The sequence below is a fragment of the Equus quagga genome, chromosome 1, assembly GCF_021613505.1.
Source record: "Equus quagga isolate Etosha38 chromosome 1, UCLA_HA_Equagga_1.0, whole genome shotgun sequence".
NCBI lineage: Eukaryota > Metazoa > Chordata > Mammalia > Perissodactyla > Equidae > Equus > Equus quagga.
Window position 1 is genome coordinate 92331906 of NC_060267.1, and position 15782 is coordinate 92347687.

The following is a 15782-nucleotide window of genomic DNA, read 5'->3' on the forward strand; positions in this document are numbered from 1 at the left end:
TTACCTGGTTCCTGGGATGTTACCTGACACCTGAGATGATGCCTGGTTCCTGGGGTGTTACCTGGTACCTGAGACATTACCTAATTCCTGAGATGTTATTTGATATCTCAGATGTTACATGGTTCCTGAGATGTTACCTTGTACCTGGGATGTTGCTTGATACCCAGCATGCTTACCTGGTACCCTAAACATTGCTGGTTCCTGGGATGTTATGTCAAGGGGCTGCCTACGATGGCCAGGGCTGCACAGACAAGATGCCTGGGTTTTTCCATGGACGGGGGTGAATGGTGGATGATAAACATTAAGCATCCTCGTAGGGCCCGGGCTGCCTCTGGCCAGGGCAGCGGGAGCCCTGGAGGGGATGAGTGGAGCTGGACGCTGTGGGCAGGGCTTCGGCGAAAGCCTCGTGTTCAGGACCTGCTCTGTAACTGTCCACTGACTCAATGAACGGGCGCTTGTGTCTAGCGGTCCCCAGGCCCATCCTCAGGCTCCGTGATTTGCTAGAAGGACTCATAGAACCCAGCAAAGCTGTTACGCTTGCCACCACAATGTATTACAATGAAAGGATACAGATGAAAATTGGCAGCCGGAAGAGGTGCACAGGGCAGACTCTAGGAGCGACCAGTGCAGGTTCCCGGTCACCCTCTCCCAGTGCAGTCGCACACAGCACTTGATTCTCCCAGCAACGATGTGTGACAACACGTGTGGAGTGGTACCAGCCAGGAAAGCTCGCCAAAGCCTTGGTGTCCAGGGTCTTTATTGGGAATTAATCACTTAGGCATGGCTAACTGCCCATGGGGCTTGACCTTGGTCTTCAATCCCTGACCCAGAAGTCAGCTAATGCTGCATGGTCCAAGGCCCCCACCATAGGTCCCATCATTAGCATAAACTATCCGGTGTGGCCCAAGGCCCCAGGGAAACAACGACCCTCTTACCAGGCGGGACTCCCAAGGGCTCGGGGCTGCCCTCCCAGGAGCCAGTCAAGGCCAGGCTTTCCTTTGGAATATGCAGGATGTGCACAACCCACACCCGCAGAGTTAATCATTCAACCAGCTTTGGAGGAAAATGTGTCTTGAGGACACTTTTGGGGGAGGCAAAAGACCGCCATCAGAGGGAGAAGCAGCCTTTGATGCCCAGGAACTGGCTAGACTGCGGATGACTCAATGATTCCACGCTGGCCCAGATCAGTTGTTCATTTGACACACAATGTGCTGGTCTGTAGGGGCAAGGACTTTATCCCTGAGCCACCTGTCTGACACCATGGTCTGCACAGGAGAGAGGCTTGGGGAGGCCCCGTCACTGAGTAACCAAGGGGTCAAGCATAAAGGGCAGTAGCAGGTAGTGCAGGAGTTCTCCAAGGGTGGTTCCTGGGCCGGCAGCATCAGCACTGCTTGGAAACTTGCTAGAAATGCAAGTTCTCAGGCTCCATGCCACACCTGCCGCATCGCAAGTTCCAGGGGTGGGCCCAGCAGTCCGGATTTTAACCAGCCCTCTGGGGGATTCTGACGCACACTCGGGTTTGAGAAGCGCCGGGGTGATTGTTGGACTCGGGAGTGTGGACTCTGGAGCTGGATGGCCCGGGGTGTATCCCCAGCTCTGCCATCCACTGGCTGTGAGACTCTGGGCAAGGACTGCTCTGTGCCTCAGTTTCCCCCTCTGTAGAATGGGGTTGATAACGATCATGCCTCTCTCACTGGAGCATGGTGAGAGTTACGTGAGCAGGAGTGGGGCGTACGCAGGGCCAGGAGCGTGGCTTCGGCCGGTGTGGGCAGGGCGGCACCAGGGGCCCAGCTGGGACAACACGCCCTGGGTGCTTTTCCCCAGCAGGCTCTGAGGACGGCCGGAGTATATAATTACTGAGGAGCGGAAAAAGCACGGCTGCATGGTGTGTATGGTATAATCCCCTTTTGTAAAATATATAAGACGCCTGTGCGCGTGATTTCTGCGTCTTTAGTGGACATTGGAAAGCGGTCCGTCCAGGCACAGGAAGGTACCACGGATACAGGGAAAGGCTGGAAGCTGGCGCCAACCCATCACTGTGGGCACGCCTGCGAGTGGGGCTGGGCGGGGCTTGTGGGGCCCCCGTTTTCAGCTTGCATCTGTGTTTTATTTCACTTTGTGTGTGTGGATTGCAGGTGGGCCAAGGGGAAGGCAGGTGGTCCAGGAGGCAGGTTCAGGTTCAAGTGTGGCAGGTGGGGGAGAGGCAGGTGCTCACGCAGTGCCTGTGGTTCTGACGTCTGTGATTTCTACCCCACCCCCCACCCTATTTGCGGTGGGATATTTTAAATCAGGAAGGTTCTGGAAACCACCTGACATATAGCCACTGTTATGGAAGCCAGGGGTCAAGAATCGGATTCCTATGGTTGTTTCTCTGACCCGTGTCCAGACTTTGGGCCTCTGGTCATCTCGGTGACCTCTGCCTGCCCTCAGGATGCAATGGTCTGGTCAGTATAAGACCCCTCCTCTGCCCCAGCGTCCCCCTCACCTTAGCTGCTCAGGGGTGGGGACCAGATCCCCACACCTGGGGGCAGCAGCCCCTTTTCTGACCTGCCCTGGGCTGCTCCAGGGGGCCCCTCATCTTCAGGAGGCTGATCAAGGGCCCACCTTCCACTTCCTTAGGCGGCTCGTGTGGGGTGCTGATGTCTGGGGGTGCTGCAGGGTCTGGGCTGGGTGGTGACAGTCAGGGCCTGTGCCCCGTGCACCTTGGGGGTGAGGGTCGTCTGTCTCATAGGAGAGACTCTGAGATGCAGAAGTGGGGCGGAACATGCGCGGGAAGGGCCAGAGGGGGTGAGAAAGAGCCTCAGGTCTTCAGTCCCACCCAAATCAGGAAGGTGCTGGGGCCGCGGGAGCTGGCTTCCGGACCTGCCCCTCTGCACATCTCTGGGCCTCGGTTTCCCATCTGTAAGGTGAGAACTGGGGCCACGGGGAGCCTGCGTCTCCCTGGCCAGGTGGCAGGGCAGTCCCTGCCCAGCAGCTCATGGCTCCCCTGGCACCCAGCCCCTGCGGGCGGTGGGGATTAGCCGTCGTGGTGGTGAAAGTGCGGCAATCAATTCACAGCTGGAGTAAGTACTCTTCTACTCTTCGGTCGGGTTGGCAGGAAGGCGGCAGCTTGGCTTACCGATTAAGTGGATCTGGTTGGATGGTTCAGCAAAGAGCTGTGACTTCCTCTGCTTTTCCTTTTTAAATCTCGGGTGGGAAAGCCCCGCTGTGCCAGGCAGCCAGAGAGGCAGGACGGGGTGGCAAAGGCAGCATGGGGCTCAACTGATGCCTTTGACGTTCCTGAGTGGGCACTTGGGGACCCCCAGGGGTTCTTAGATTTGAGACTTCAGGCTGAACTGGTTCTAGGAGACCCTCAGAATTTCATGACCCAGGGTTGCACAGTGCCTCCCCCATAGTTTGCTAGCATAGCTGATCTTTATTAAGCGTGTGCTATGGGCTCATTTCCTATTGAGCACTGAGCTAGGCTTCATGTGCGTTTTCTTATTCAATTGATAGTCATTTGATTCCACAATGGTTATTGAATCCCCAAGATCCCACAAGCCGAGGATATGGCATTGAGCAAGCCAGACCTGATCCCCACCTGGCAGAGCTTTCCTTACAGGGACAGTGCTCCCCTCTGCCTTGTGTTTTTAGATGAGGTCAGGGAACATAAGGAGGTCATACAGTTAAACTAAACCCCAGATAGCCAACATCCAACGTAAGCATGTCCCAGCTCAAGTCCATCTCTACATGGGGTTATCTCACTGGCCTCCCCTTCCGAATCCAGGGGTCTTTGATACTGTAGTTACTTCCACCCTGTCATTAATGTCAGCTATTTCCAACTTCAAGGGGGAGCCAGGAGGTGGGGTGGGGGGAGGCAGAGGGCAGAGGCACTTGGCTGCCGGGGAGAGGAAGACCGCAGTGGGAGAAAGCCCAGGGCTCAGGGAATGAGGAACTAGTATAAATTGGGGGGGAGGGTAGGAGTGAGAGGAGGGGCAGACTGAGCGGCAGCCCCATGGAGGGGAAGCGGGGGAGCAGCCCCCAGCACCTCGAGACCTCTGCCCTCACCAGCCTCGCCTCCCTGTGGGTCCTGGCAAAACCACCTTCCAGTCCCGCCCACTCAGGGTCTGGGATGGAGAGAAGAGGGCGTCCTGCCCCCTTATTCACTCTCATTCGTAGACGGCAGGAAGGCGAGGGAGCTATTTTCTCCTTCCGCACCCCGAGGTGGGGGGCTCAGGTGCAGAGCGGGAGAGGTGCTGGCTGTACCTGGGCAGCGAATCCGGGGAGCCACCCGGATTGGAGGAGGAATACGATCGCCCCTTTGCTGTGCTGGGAGCAGAGACAGCCCCCACCTCCACCCCAGCACAGAGGTCCAGAACAGCGAGGCCCAGACCCGGCCAGCATCACACAGGGCTGCCTTTTAAGAGGATGGGATCCCCAGCCCCACCACCAGGAGCTCTGGAGCCCGTCAGCGTGGGGCGAGGTCCAGAAAGCCGTCTCTTGGCAAAGGGCCTCGAGCGAGTTCGAGAGGCGGGAGCCTCCAGGTAGAGCCTGCACTTGGGCCTCCTTAGACCAACCAGCATCTGAGTCCCAGCTCCATCACGGATTAGCTGGGTCCCCTTCACCTGCCTGAGGCCCAGTTTTCTCATCTGCGAATTGGAGATACAGTAACGACGTCACCAGCTCATGGTGAGGATTCAGTGAAACACTATGTTTGAAGAGCTTGTCCCAGTGTCCCATTCCGCTGGCTAGTGGCAAGAGGGGTTAGGGAGAGAGGCGGGGGGCCAGGGCTGCCTGCGTCAGAGCTAAGATTCTGGAGCTAAGAAAAGGTCCTGTAAACCAGAAAAGGAAAAAAACACTTCTCCCTAAGACTTTCAAGGAAGAAGCCCTAGCTTCACCATCAGCACCCAAAGCTGAAATTGTTAAACTGTTCCTTGAATTCTCTTAGTTGAACAGTGAAGAATTACCATGAGTGGAGAAGCATGCTTTTCTGGGTTAGTGGGGGTTGCAAACCCAAATGTCCGAAGGGGCCCAGAAGATAACATATGTGTGTAACATAAACTAGTAGAGGCGATAGGGAAGGGTGTGGTCTGCGGAGAAGTAGAGAGAGCAGACCCCTCACAGGTCAAGAGACCAGATATTGCCAGATCTTCCGATGTTGCAAAAGAAGGCACACAGCAGATAGGTAGGTGAAATCTCCTGAGTTTTAAAATATTGGCCCTTACTTCAAGATCCTTTGAAAACCCTGTGCAGGTAAAACAAAACACACATGCAGCCCAGGGCAGCTCACGAGCTGCTGGTGTCCCCTCTGCTCTGAGGTTTTCACGTCTCCTTGAGCTGTGATAGTACTGCCGCTACACAAATAGTATCCAGCAGGCCCCTGGCCGGGTGGGCATCCCAGGAGCTGGGGCAAGGGGACACTCTGGCCAAACAGCCTTGCCAGTCCTGCCCACTCCAGGTCTGGGACAGAGAGAAGGGGGGTCATTGTATTCTCACCCCCAGGCCCTGCCCAGGGGCAAACTCCTCTGCCCAGAAAACTCTTAGAGGCTCCAGGGAACCAGTCCAGTTGGGCCTTTGCCAGCCAGGGACAGGAAGGGAAGAGTGAGTTCCCCGTTCCTAGAGGTATTCAAGCTGAGCAAGGTGGCGTTTGTGGTAGATGATGCAAAGAGGTCGTGTGCATCAGATTACAGTCCTAGGCACCTGTGGCGTACAGCAATCATAAAGGTTGATTAAGTGAACAGGAACTATAGATACCGTTTAAAGGTTTGGTGGGTGTTGGGTGCCAGGCATTGGGTCCTCACCCCGTTTTACCCGGGAGGAGCCTGAAGCCGTTGGAGAGCGAGGAGACCCACCAGGTCCCAGAGGCCGAGTGCGGCCTGGGTGGGCGGAGCTGACCGGGTACTGGCCGAGCCGGCAGGCTCCCCTGGATGATCCCGGCGTCTGGCTTCTCATCCGAGTCCCCTGGCCAGCTGACACCGGTCGGTTCTCTCCTCCTTTGACCCCTACCCCCTTTCTTCCCTTCTTGTCTTTTCCCATAAACGTCCTGTCCCTATTGATCCCCTGTAAGTGGAGATGGACGGAACTTAGCACGAGGACAGAAACCACGGAGGGAAGACGACCTCCGCTTTGCGCATGTGCGGGGAGAGTGGTGGGTGGGCTGGAGGAGGGGTCAGAGAGAGAGACGCCTTTTTACTTACCGTCTGTGCGCGCCGTCCCTCCTTCTAGTGTCCTCCTCGGCCCTTCTACAGAGGAAGCGGGGTGGGGAGGGGAGTGTGTGAATTGTGCTGGCTGCGCTGATTCCTTGTGCCTCTGAGATCCCAGTGGAGGCTGGGGAGCCTGGGGCTTCCTCCTTCGGTGTGTTAACTGTCGTCCCTGAGTAGTTCTTACGGGCCACGTTGCATTCCAAGTCCTTTGTGCTTCCGTGTCGAGTCCTGCCGGGTGAGGAGCGTCGTCCCCAGTACACAGATGAGGAAACTGAGGCGTGGGGTTAAGAAACGGATGGGTGTCCACACTAGGACGGCTGTAGTCGGAAAACAGGAGTAACAGTTGTTGGTGAGGATGTGGAGAAATGGGAACCCTCCTGCACTGTGATGGGAATGTAAAATGGTGCAGCTGCTGTCAGAACAGCTTGGGGGTTCCTCAAAAAACTAAAATAGGATTTCCATGTGACCCAGCAATTCCACACCTGGGTATGCATGCAGCAGAATTGAAAGCAAGGTCTTGATCAGATATTTGTACACCCGTGTTCATAGCAGCATTATTCACAACAGCCAAAAGCTGGAAACAACCCAAGTGCCCATCAACAGATGATGGATAAACAAAATGTGGTCTACACACACAATGGAATATTATTCGGGCTTAAAAAGGGAGGAAATTCTGACACCTGCTTCAACATGGATGAACCTTGAGGGCGTTATGCTAAGTGAAATAAGCTAGTCACAGAAGGACAAATCCTGTAGGATTCCACTTATATATTTTACCTGAAGAAGTAAAAATCTTAGAGACAGAAAATACGATAAAGGTTCCTGGGGAGGGGGCGGGAGGAATGTAGAGTTACTGTTTAGTGGGAATAGAGTTTCTGTTTGGGATGGCGTGAAAGTTGTGGAGGTGGATGGCGAGGATTGCACAACAGTGTGAATGTACTTAATGCTAGTGAATTATACGCTTAAAGATTGTGAAACAGTGAATTTTATGTGTATTTTGCCACAATTTGAAGAAGAAATAGATGGGTGGATGTCTTCCATGTCAGACTGCCCAGGTGCAGATCCTGGCTCAGGTGTGACCCTGGGCAAGTTACTTAGTCTGTCTGTGACTCTTTTCCAAGCTCAGAAAATGGAGATGATGCCCATGGGGTGAAATGAGACAATCCAGGAAGAGGGTGCGGGGCGGTGGCTGGGCCCTGGGAAGCCCGCAGGAAGGACCTGTGTCACCCTTATGTCAGTAAAACACGAGGATCGCGGGCGGCACCCTGGAAGTCCTGCCGGGACCGCGGACTTGTAGGAGGGCTTCAGGGGGCTCCCTGAAACACGGGCTAAGTGATGTGTGGGGTCAGCCCGGGAGAGGGGCCCTGGGTTTTATTCCATTCTCAAAGGGGTTCCGTGATCCCAAAACATTTGGAGAGTCAGTTTCATGTTCTGCTTTTTATTTATTTTTTAACCCAACATGCATGAGCCCAGCTGCTTGGGGACAGAGATTTCGTTCGGTAGTTCATGCCCCTTAGCTGGATCTGCCAAGCTTCCTGAACCTCTGCTTCTACCAAAGAGCGGACATGCGTCATTCAAACCAGCGTTGTCTGGGGGCCGGCCCAATGGTGCAGCGGTTAAGTGCACGCGTCCCGCTTCTCGGTGGCCCAGGGTTCGTCGGTTCAGATCCTGGGTGAGGACATGGCACTGCTTGGCAAGCCATGCTGTGGTAGGTGTCCCACATATAAATGAGAGGAAGATGGGCACGGATGTTAGCTCAGGGCCAGTCTTCCTCAGCAAAAAAGAGGAGTGTTGGCAGCAGATGTTAACTCAGAGCTAATCTTCCTCAAAACAAAAACCAGTGTTGTCTGTCTGTGGAGAACTGGAGGGGGCGCAGAGCTGTGCTGAGGAGTGCACAGGGGTCTGCTGCCAAGTGTGGTGGGTGGGCCAGGGGGGCCGTTTATCTGGACTCCTCTGGGTCCCTCCGGTCTGCTCACCCACCGCGTGTGGCCCCACCCTCAGCGGCAGGTGGCGGAGGGGGATCCTGGGTTTGGCTGAGGTCACAGAAGAGGGAGGAGCCCCCGGTGAGCTGGGGATGGAACCGCCAACCGTCAGCCTGCCTAACAGCGCTAGGGACGCGGTGCCCCTTTCTCTTCTGAGGGAGAAGGAGTTTCCTTCTGAGGGTTTTCTCGCTAGCGTACTAATTCATGCAGGAAACATTTTTCACAGGCACATGTGTTAGTGTCCTAGGGCTGCCAGAACCATGTGCCACAAAGCAGCTGGGCTTAAAACAACCGACATTTACTGTCTTACGGTTCCGGAGGCCTGAAGTCTGAGATCAAGGTGTCGGCAGGGCCGTGCTCCCTCAGAATCCTGTAGGGGAGAGTCCGCCCTGTGCCTCCCTCCTGGCTTCGGGCCTGGGGCAGCAACCTTCGGCCCTCCTTGGCTGCAGCTGCGTCACTCCCACCCCTGCCCCGTCACTCCCTCCCCTGCCTTGTCACTCCCATCCCTGCCTCCGTCTTCTCCTGGTTGTCGTCTCTCTGTCCTCTGTCTCTACCCAGTGTCCTTCCTGGATCTCTTCTTCTTAGAAGGACATCGGTCACATTGGATCGGGGCCCGTCCCACTCCAGGGTGACCTCATCTGAACTTCTATCTTAATCACGTCTGCAAAGACCCTATTTCCGTATAAGGTCACATTCACAGGCAGTGGGGGTTAGAACTTCAATATGTCTTTTTAGGGGACACAGTTCAACCCAGGACAGGCATCTGCTACACGCCTGACACAGCCAGGTATACAGACCCAAGAGCCTTGTGGGGTTTATGGTCTAGCAGGGAGCTAGGAATAAACAAACCAAATGACCACAGACGACTAAAGGTGCGAGGAAGGTAACGGAGGGGAGTGGGGGCGGGGCCGGGAGGATCAACCCGGGGTCTGGACGCAGGGGGTCGGGGAAGGCCCTGCAAGGAGGCAGCCTTAAGGGTGAAACCTGAAAGGTGAGCGGGAGCGGGTTGGGGGGGGGGGGGGGCCCTCCCCGGGGGGGGGCCGCCGGGGGGGGGAACCCCGGGGGGGGGGGGGGGGGGGGGGGGGGGGGGGGGCGTGCCTTCCCAGCAGGGGACCAGCAGGTGCAGAGACCCCACCTTGAACACGCGTGGTGCCTTCTAAGAACTCCTGTGCTGTGACCGTAGCATGCGAGCGCGTAAGAGAGGACAGTGCAGCTCACGCCAGCGCCGAGGCCACGGGAGGGAGTGGTTCTATTCTAAGTGCAGGGACAGCCGCTGCAGGATTTTAGGCAGAAGTGACATGCTCTGATCTCCGACGCCTGGGACTGCGTGTGGGGAGGGGGCCCTTCAGGGCTGCAGGAGACCGGGCACCTTCCTCCCATGGAGGCGGGAGACAGGCCCCTGGAATTGGCCTTTGGCGGTAGAGTTGATGGAGTGGCTGGTGGGGGCAGGAGGTGTCGGGAGACTCCCAGGACTCTGGCTTGAGACACTGGGTGGATGGAGATTTTACCCAGTCAAATGGGGACAACTGTGGGGGAAGAAGTTTCTGGAAGAAAATTTTTTTAACATTTCTTAATTTTATATTTTATAGTGTCATACAATAAAATTGACATTTTTGGGTACACTCCTATGAATTTTAACACCTGTATAGATTCGTGTAAGCACCACCGTGATGGAGACACAGAGCAGTCCACCTTCCCATAAAGCTGCCCCTTTTACCACTCCCTCCCGCACCCCAGCCCCCCAGGCAGCCCGTGGTCGCTACAGTTTTGTCTGTTTGAAAATGTCCTATTAACGGCATCATAGAGCGTGTAGCTGTTGGGACTGGCCCCTTTCACTCAGCACTGCGCCTTCGAGGTTCATCAGGTTGTTGACCATCAAATGTGGTCCTTTCGCTGAGTTGTGCTCCACTGTGTGGCTGGTGGACCCCGGCTCGTCTCTCCATTCGCCCATCAAAGGGAATTTCAGTTGCTTCCAATTTGGGGCAGTTTTGAGCAGAGCTGCTGTGAATATGCGTGTGAGGGTTTTTGGGGGAACAGAAGTTTTCTTTTCTCTTGAGTGGATACCCATTGGTGGGATTGTGGGGTCATGAGATGTGTGTGTTTAACTTCGTCAGAAACTGACGACCGCCGTCCAGAGTGGCTGTCCCCTGGATGACGGCAGAGTTCTGTTTTGGACCCGTTGTGAGGTGCCCTTGAGGCATCAGAGCATTTGGACATCCAAGTCTGAAGTGTGGGTGAGACTGGGCACTGGGGAGTCCTGGGCTGAGAGATGACTCCTAACGCCATGGGAGCATTTGAGACCCCCAGGAAAGAGAGGGGACGTGGTGAGTGTTCCGGGCACAGGATGGAGCCCTGAGAAGCTAGATAGCGAAGACAGGACAGACATGAAGAACAAGGAGCCAATGTGGGGAGAAAACCCAGAAAAGCCACTCGGGGGAGCAGGCACCTGTGTCCGATGCTGCCGGGGGTCCAGAGAGAGGAGGGAAAGGCAGGTCCGTGGATTCAGCAACATAGAGGTCAAAGGTGACCTCATCGAGAGCAGATTTGGGGGAGTTGGGGCGAAGGCCATCTTGGGATGGGTTTCAGGGTGAATGCAAAAATTTTTTTAAAAGACTGGGGGCCAGCCTGGTGGCACAGCGGTTAAGTGTACATGTTCCGCTTTGGCGGCCCAGGGTTCACCGGTTCGGATCCCAGGTGCGGACATGGCACCACTTATCAAGCCATGCTGTGGCAGGCGTCCCACATACAAAGTAGAGGAAGATGGGCACGGATGTTAGCTCAGGGCCAGTCTTCCTCAGTAAAAAGAGGAGGATTGGCGGCAGATGCTAGTTCAGGGCTAATTTTCCTCAAAAAAAAAAAATTTAAAAAGACTGAATGAGGGGTAAAAAAAAAAGGGAGGCGGGAATATTGATAAGGCTTTTAAGAATTTTGACCCTGAGAGGGAGCGAGGAAATGGGGCATGGGCTGCTGGGAGTATAGGGGGCAGGATTCTTCCTGAGAACAGGGAGGCACTCTGATCGGAATAACCCAATACTGACGATGCAGAGACTGCAGGGGAGCTGCCAGGACAGTGCTGGAAGACGCCGCGAGGGTGGCGCGGAGAGCTGAGCGGACGAGGGTGAGCTCCCACCATGTGTAAGGAGAAAAGAGCACACGCTTTAGGTCAGAAACCCCGCTCCTAAGGCTTCTAGTGACCCCCATCCGTCCTGGCCAGCAAGGGTGGCCATCCTCGAGGCTCCGTGAGGCCTCTTTGTAATGAGTCCTCAGCGGCGCAGCTCGGTGTCAGAGAGAAGCCTGCGTTTGGATTCCGTCTCTTTCATTTGTCAGTTTATGGCCCAGGGCAAGTCTCTTCACCTCCCCCAGCCTCAGTTTCCCCCCTGTAAGATGGGATCCTCTGTGGTGGGGACTGGCTGAGAACTTGCAGGGCAGCTCAGGGCCCAACGCACAGCAGGTGCTCGCGAAATGGGAGCCGTTGGCGTTTGTAAGGAGCCGGCAGTTGGTCACCTGAGCACGAACCCTGTCTCCTCGGGGTGCTTCACCTGCTTGGAGGGCCGTGTCCAGCCAAGTCCCATCTCTGCGTCTCCTCTTCACCCCTTTCCTTGGTCATCAGGGGCACAGGGAAGAGAAACCCATTTGAATGTTAGATGTCGCCAAAGCGACTCAGGAAGAGAGTGTCACTGCCCACAGTGCATCAGGGTGCAGCCCAGCGCAGCCCAGCTCTGCGCCTGCGTGTGGGGAACCAGGAGGATCCGGCGCTGGGCCTCTGGCCTTCAGGCCCCGAGCAGGCTCCTGCACCCCGCCCTCCAGCCTTGTGACTTGAGGACCTTATTAGCTGTAATCGGGCCTAATGAGGCATGGGCAGAGCTGGAGAGGGGAGAGGAGGTTGGGGAGGAGGCAGATCAATTCCAGACTAATTATCCGGCCACGTTCTCCTCCTGCCCCGGGCTGGGCGGCCTCTCTACCTGTGACGGGGGCCCTGGGCTGGTCATGATCAAGGCTCGCTGGCATGTCAACCCGCATCAGCCTGTTTTAGATTCACAGATGCTCCCCTCCAGGCCACACACGCCGGCCCCACCCCCACACAAAGATCCGCTTCCACAAGCACCTGTCATATACACATCACACCTACACCAGCGCGGTGCACCCTGCTCACAGAGGCCGAACTGTAGGGTGAGCGGAGGCCTCAGCAGGAGCCCAGGGTCAGCAAGGGGTCTTGGCTCAGCTGCCCTCGCCTTGAGGAGTCTGGGTGCTTCTCCCCTATTTGGAGCTGCCCATTCAGTACTTGGGGTCCTGGAGGCATCTTTCCACTCTGGGGGGAAATGCCCCACCTCGATTCCTGCCCATCCCTCCCTCCCACTCTCTCAGCCTGAGCAAGTTCCTAACAGGGATTCCCCCATCACCACCTCCACCCCCCAGAGAGAGGCACACGGCCACCGGGATTTTGTCTGGGCTGATGACTGGCCTCCCCCACTTCAGTCTTGCCCCTTCTGTGCAGAAGTTTTTTTCCCAAACACAAACCCCGTCATGTCACTTCCCTGCAGTCTCCCTCCTGTGGACCTTAGAGTCAAGTCCACACTCTGTGAGTCTGCTCACATGGACCACTTTTCCTCCACTTCCCTCGGCAGCCTGGGCTCTGAGTCCTCGCAGATCAGCCACCCCAGAGTAGGGCCCCACCAACTTGCCTCTGGGCTGCTCCTTCTGCCTGGAACATGACCAGCCCTCCGCCGTCCTCCGGTCCGGCGCGTTCCTCACTCCTCAGGGCTTGGCTCAGATAGCACCCCTTGGGGCTCCTGAAGGCTGGAGACCTGGGCAGCCACCCCCTGTCCCCTTCGCTGGCCTTCAGGGAGCACAGCAATCCCATGGCATCGTCATAGCTCCAGTAGCCACGCACGTGCACGTCTGACCCCAACACACAGACACACACACACGCACACGCACACGCACACAGGTGCATACATGAATGACTCTTACTGTCAGTAACTCCCTGCAGAGGAGAAAGGGACTGGAGGAATTGGGAGGCAGGGAGACAAACAGCTGGGCTCGCTGACACCCTCCCCCGCTGCTCCCACCCTTCGTGTGTTACACCAGCTCCTCCTCCTGTCCTCCTGGGCTGTGGCCTCGGCCTGGCCCTTCCTCGAGGTGCTGGCCTTCCCACAGGGGAGGAAGCAATCTCGCTTTAGTTCACCAGCCTGGTTAGGCTGGGGGTTCCCTTCCAGGCTCTGGTCATAGCCACCATGTCACCCCCAAGCCACACACCCGAGCCCGCCGGTGCCCCTGCATCAGCCTGTCTTCTGTTCGCTGGGAGCTGCCTCTGGTTTTCTAATGGGTAATAAGATTTATCAATAGACCGGAGGAGGTGATGTCCGTTAAAGCGCTTAATATAAGAGGACTTCGCACAGAAGCCCAAATTTGATTTGGCCAGTGAACTCAATTGCCGGCCTGTTTGCGCTCCAGGAGGAGCACCAGCCAGCATTTATCCGCATTACCCTGGAAAAGCCGGGTCGTGTCAGGTGACGGAGGCCTCGCAGACCCCCCTCCCTGCAGCTTTGCTCTCAGTCTCCCCCCTTCGCCAGGTCTCAGGCCTTAACTGGCAGCCTTTTGACCAGACGGTTTGAATTCTCCAGCGTCCACGTGCTCTCCTCCTTCTAAAACCCCAGCCCTGCCTCCGTTCCACTAATTAGCTGGAAGTCCAGTTTTTTACCAAGGTCTCCTTACCACCATCCCCAACTACATCCTTGTGGTCACTTGTCACCTCTTGATCCGGCCAGCCTCTCTGGGCTTTTCTCTTGACCACTGCTTGCTTCTCCAACAGCTGCACAGTCTCTCTCTTAATCCCCTAAAGAAGGTCCAAGACCTCCAGGCCAGGGAGTTCCCTCACGACTTGACTCAGGCCCGGAGACGGAGGATGGGAATTATCACATAGAAAAGCAACACTTCAAAGGATGGCCTGCTGGCTGGAGAGGGATCGCCTCTGGCCACCTCTCCTGTGGGCCCCCAGCTCCCTCCCAGGACCACGTCCTTCCTCCCTGGAGCCCAGGCCCCCGCCCCAGATCCACGGGCCCCTGCACCGGGAGGTGCCCTTAGTGACATCACCTTCTCCCTCAGCCCGCAGAGCATGTCCACCTTGTGTGCCGACGTCTCCAGGCCCGCGGAGGTTTGGGGTTTGCTTCTTCATAACCCAACAGCCCACTGAAATGTTTCACGCGACACAAAAGAACAGTCTCTACCAAAGATGAGGCTCTAGCTGGCAAGAGAAATGGGAGGACACTGCTGCCCGCTTTAAATGAGTGGTTCATTTCTAACTGTGGCCTCAAGGTGTCAGAACTACCCAAGTCCATTCTCAGGACACCCGTGTGTGATCATGTAAGGACGGTGGCAGAAGAGGTGGGGGAGACGCCAGGCAGAGGGGGTCAACTACCAAGAGCCCCCAGGGTCCTGGGCTCTCCCCTGCCCCCCACCCGTGCACCCCATGTCCCAGGGGTCGCTGTGAGTGTCCTGAAATCTTGGCGGTTTGACCTTTGAGGGGAGAGGAGAGCCAGGCCCCCTTCCGCCCTGCCTAGCTCGACACGTCTCGCTCACCCAGACCCGCTGCTTCCTCGTCTTTCCCCAAGGAGCCGGTGACATCACTCTCTCCGGCAGGCAGCCCGGTGTTGACCTACATTCCTCCCACCCTCCTGTCTGGGAGGCGCTCCAAGCACCCCACTCCTCTCGCCCCGAGGAGGGAAGGGCCCGGCTCACGATTTTCTAGAAGTGATGGTGCCAGGCTTGCGTCCAGATGGCGCTCCCGCCGGCAGCTCCCGGGCACTGCCCGCCCTCCCTGCGGGCCGCACGCTGCGGCCTGGCACAGGCAGTGGCCCTGCGGCCCAGCCACCGCTTCTCGTGCTGGTGCAGCCCCAGCCGGTCCTGGCAGGGGGCAGGACGGGTGAAGCCGGCGTGTCTGTCTCCTCCTGGCAGGGGCAGAGCATGTGTCCCCGAGAACTTGGCTTGTCTGGGACAGCCTTCCCCCCGAGGCCAGCCCTGGCACTGCCTCCAAACAGTTGTGGTCCCCTGGGCCTCATTAGGGACTCATCAATTCTAGAAGAAGGAGCGGCTTAGTGGAGAAGGCAGCCACAGCCCTCTGTGCCGTGGGCAGGCAGCAGGGCCAGCTCCCAGTGGCTGTGCCCCATGCCTGGCCTCGAGAGGGGTCAGGGGTCAGGTCAGAGGGCCGTGACTCAGGCCTGTGGGTGAGCAGGGGTAGGAGCTGCCAGATAAAATGCAGGACACTCAGTTAAATTTAAATTTCAGATAAACAACAAATAATGTTTTAGTATAAGTATGTCCCAAATATTTCATGGAATATACTTACACTAAAAAAACTATTCACTATTCACCTGAAATTCAAATTTAACTGAGGTCCTATATTTTTGTTTGCTGAATCTGGCAGCCGTAGTGGCAGAGGGCTCTTCATGGAAGCGACTATGAGAGGACAGAGGGTATGTCCCCCTTGTGGGGTGTGGAGAACAGGTCAGTCTTGTCTGCTTTGGGAGCTGCTGGCTGCTGAGAGAGGCCACCGAGAGTGCTGGCAGGACAGCATGGATGAGGGACCCCGTCCGTCCCTTGGGGCTGGGCACCTGGGGGC

The 15782-nt window shown here is 56.6% G+C and overlaps 1 protein-coding gene across 4 annotated transcripts in view; it reads left to right on the plus strand.

Moving 5' to 3' along the window:
- The window catches only part of NTNG2 (netrin G2), a 77885-nt gene that overhangs the window by 31140 nt on the left and 30963 nt on the right, over nucleotides 1–15782 (plus strand). The gene's annotated exons all lie outside the window — the stretch shown is intronic.